General features: G+C 53.0%; 1 non-coding gene across 1 annotated transcript in view; it reads right to left on the bottom strand.

Moving 5' to 3' along the window:
• LOC126322338 (small subunit ribosomal RNA) overlaps nt 1-324 on the bottom strand; it is a 1893-nt gene extending 1569 nt beyond the window's left edge. The window contains exon 1 of the ribosomal RNA XR_007558956.1: nt 1-324. This exon is cut by the window's left edge and continues 1569 nt beyond it. This is a non-coding gene — a ribosomal RNA (small subunit ribosomal RNA).
• Nucleotides 325-4225: the final 3901 nt, after the last annotated feature.

Genomic DNA, 4225 nt, shown 5'->3' with positions numbered 1-4225 from the left:
AGACATTTGAAAGATGCGTCGCCGGTACGAGGACCGTGCGATCAGCCCAAAGTTATTCAGAGTCACCAAGGCAAACGGACCAGACGAGCCAATCCGATTGGTTTTGATCTAATAAAAGCGTCCCTTCCATCTCTGGTCGGGACTCTGTTTGCATGTATTAGCTCTAGAATTACCACAGTTATCCAAGTAACGTGGGTACGATCTAAGGAACCATAACTGATTTAATGAGCCATTCGCGGTTTCACCTTAATGCGGCTTGTACTGAGACATGCATGGCTTAATCTTTGAGACAAGCATATGACTACTGGCAGGATCAACCAGGGAGCTGCGTCAACGAGAGCTGAGCAGCCGGCCGCCCGGGAGTGTGTCCCGAGGGCCCGCGCGAACACGCAAGCGTCCGCTCAATTATTCTGCAAACAGGAGGAGGCTGAGCTCCCCTGCACGATACACCTCGAAACCCTCTCAGGTCCCGGCGGCGCGCAGCGCCGTCCTAAGTACTTGGTCGGGTTCGAGAGAGGCGCAATCGCCCGGAGATAGGCGAGTAGACGCTTTCAGTGCGAACACCCGTGCTCCCAACTGAGCTTGCCGCTGCCGACAGAGGCCCGGGAGCGTGCTGTCGTGGCATTGCCGGCGGGAAACAACACGCGCCACCTACGGTGACCGGCAGCTCCAACGCCAGCGCCACAGAAGGGCAAAGCCCCACTTGGGTGCAGAAGCGAACTCTCCCAGCACAGCGCACGCGCCAACACGTCCGCAGAGCTGCGATACAAACCACCTGCGAGAACCGCTGGGGGCGACCGAGCAGCAGACGGCGTCGCGACGCCGAGTGCCGGGCGGCGGCGCATCCTCAACGCACACAGTCCGCAATCGGACCAGCACACTGCAGATGTCCACCGCGCTTCGCACCGGGCTCGGCAGAACCCACTTTGGCCGCCTGGCGCCGCGCGCAGGGTGCGCCGGCGCATAGCTGGGACGCCAGCCGGGCCCGTCGGCCGGCGCTCCTGCCACTGGGCGCCCCCCACCAGCCGGCTGTAGTGCGTGCGCTCACGCAGCGCGCGGCCAGCACGCCGGGCGGCCCCCCCTCACCGGCCGGGGACTGTCCCGCCAAGCCACAGCCTCGTATCGCTTCATACCCACATGGCCAACTCAGGTTCGGGGGCATGGCGGGTACCGCCGAAACAACCGGTTCACAGATGTACCGATCGTCGCTATCACCGATGCACCTGCAGCGCGAACAACCGCTCAACAACTGATTTCCAGTTCATTTGCGGATCTTTGGCAGCAAACGTATACGTCAATCTACATTTGCGAAATCTACGATTCTGGCATGCCTGCATGTTATGTGTCACGACACGCTACATCAGCCCACATACACACTGCGGCATGTACACGAGAGAACACGTGGAAGATGGTCCGCGCACGTGTGCAATGTCCCTTGCGCGGTCGACTGTCAACCGGCCTCTGTAGCATGTCGCAGATGTGGAACGCGGTCCACCGTGCTATCATGTTGTGTGGGGCAATACGATTAAATAGGAAAACCCTCGTCGCTACATCAACAGACGGCTCACGCTGATTCCCGGCAGAGGGAGGAGGGGGGGGGGGGGCCAACATGCAATACTTTCGTCCGTACCTACTTACCACATGTCTGTACGGCGTACAACAGTGCAATCTCGCTGTAATGGGGAGACGAGACAAGTAGCATCGTGCACAACATATGGCCCTTATGATTCGCCATTGTAGGGCGCAGCCGGTGTACGGTCAAGCATGTGCCACATTATGTCACTCAGTACGTAACGACGGATGATCAGTGTGGGTTACGCGTACATCAGCGGACAGTCCACACAGGCCGTACCACAACGTACACTGACTGCATCGACAACCGAATGCAACTGAACAGCTGCAAGGCTCATTTCACAAACAAACGCCTGACCGACCAGCTTGGAAGGGCAGGAGGGGAGGGCGATATTCGTTCTGTAGCGGTACACCCTTCCAGTGGTTAGCGGGACTGTGTAGAAAGTACGCAACACTCGAAAGACCTTTATGTGAGGGTACGCACCATGGCATCAAGAAATACACATGACACCAGAGGATCCAAGCAGTGAACTATGTTCAGAGGGTTGCTGTTAGGCAAAGCTACATTCCTGTGACGTTACATGTGACAGTTAAGGTGCAGTGTAAGTTAGGTTAAGGTGCAGTGTAAGTTAGGTTAAGGTGCAGTGTAAGTTAGGTTAAGGTGCAGTGTAAGTTAGGTTAAGGTGCAGTGTAACTTAGGTTAAGGTGCAGTGTAACTTAGGTTAAGGTGCAGTGTAACTTAGGTTAAGGTGCAGTGTAAGTTAGGTTAAGGTGCAGTGTAACTTAGGTTAAGGTGCAGTGTAACTTAGGTTAAGGTGCAGTGTAACTTAGGTTAAGGTGCAGTGTAACTTAGGTTAAGGTGCAGTGTAACTTAGGTTAAGGTGCAGTGTAACTTAGGTTAAGGTGCAGTGTAACTTAGGTTAAGGTGCAGTGTAACTTAGGTTAAGGTGCAGTGTAACTTAGGTTAAGGTGCAGTGTAACTTAGGTTAAGGTGCAGTGTAACTTAGGTTAAGGTGCAGTGTAACTTAGGTTAAGGTGCAGTGTAACTTAGGTTAAGGTGCAGTGTAACTTAGGTTAAGGTGCAGTGTAACTTAGGTTAAGGTGCAGTGTAACTTAGGTTAAGGTGCAGTGTAACTTAGGTTAAGGTGCAGTGTAACTTAGGTTAAGGTGCAGTGTAACTTAGGTTAAGGTGCAGTGTAACTTAGGTTAAGGTGCAGTGTAACTTAGGTTAAGGTGCAGTGTAACTTAGGTTAAGGTGCAGTGTAACTTAGGTTAAGGTGCAGTGTAACTTAGGTTAAGGTGCAGTGTAAGTTAGGTTAAGGTGCAGTGTAAGTTAGGTTAAGGTGCAGCGTAACTTAGGTTAAGGTGCAGCGTAACTTAGGTTAAGGTGCAGCGTAACTTAGGTTAAGGTGCAGCGTAACTTAGGTTAAGGTGCAGCGTAACTTAGGTTAAGGTGCAGCGTGGGTTAGGTTAGGGGCCAACGTGGGTTAGGTTAGGGGCCAACGTGGGTTAGGTTAGGGGCCAACGTGGGTTAGGTTAGGGGCCAACGTGGGTTAGGTTAGGGGCCAACGTGGGTTAGGTTAGGGGCCAACGTGGGTTAGGTTAGGGGCCAACGTGGGTTAGGTTAAGGGCCAACGTGGGTTAGGTTAAGGGCCAACGTGGGTTAGGTTAAGGGCCAACGTGGGTTAGGTTAAGGGCCAACGTGGGTTAGGTTAAGGGCCAACGTGGGTTAGGTTAAGGGCCAACGTGGGTTAGGTTAAGGGCCAACGTGGGTTAGGTTAAGGGCCAACGTGGGTTAGGTTAAGGGCCAACGTGGGTAAGGTTAGGGGCCAACGTGGGTAAGGTTAAGGGCCAACGTGGGTTAGGTTAAGGGCCAACGTGGGTTAGGTTAAGGGCCAACGTGGGTTAGGTTAAGGGCCAACGTGGGTTAGGTTAAGGGCCAACGTGGGTTAGGTTAAGGGCCAACGTGGGTTAGGTTAAGTGCCAACGTGGGTTAGGTTAAGGGCCAACGTGGGTTAGGTTAAGGGCCAACGTGGGTTAGGTTAAGGGCCAACGTGGGTTAGGTTAAGGGCCAACGTGGGTTAGGTTAAGGGCCAACGTGGGTTAGGTTGCCAGAGATGTGTCAAATCAGGATGTACGTTTGGCTGGTGTCAGGTGGTGGGTTGGTTCGATGCCTTTATAAGGGGTGTGGCCAAAGGGTATTTTATTACTTGTACCTTTTGTGTTGTGGCGTGGCGTTGCGTCCTGTGTTGATACTGGGTGGACCACTGTGGGTGTTGCTGGCTGATTTGAGCTGCGTTGTTTGCGGGTGATGTGAGACATTCTGTCTTATTAGTGGACGTGACGTTCCTCTTGTCGTTGTTTGGATAGTGTCCTGTGGCAGCGAGGATAAAATGGATGTTGTTGAACGATAGTGCTTTGGTGCTTTCGCTTTGTTACACACAGAGTGGACTGTGAGATAGGGTGACTGGGTCGAGTGCGGTTCACACTGTCCTCCCCAGTTTACAGTATGTATCATCTATGTATGTGGTCCTGCATCATTTACTAAGGAGGGACGTCAGACGACTGAAATATTAGTTATGTACTGATGTAAAGCAGAATGCTTACCTTCCACCAGTGGGCGAGTATCGACTCTGCCCCAGAGTTGCCACCG

This window comes from Schistocerca gregaria, unplaced genomic scaffold (genome assembly GCF_023897955.1).
Source record: "Schistocerca gregaria isolate iqSchGreg1 unplaced genomic scaffold, iqSchGreg1.2 ptg000806l, whole genome shotgun sequence".
Classification (NCBI taxonomy): domain Eukaryota; kingdom Metazoa; phylum Arthropoda; class Insecta; order Orthoptera; family Acrididae; genus Schistocerca; species Schistocerca gregaria.
This window is presented reverse-complemented; position numbering and strand designations above follow the sequence as displayed.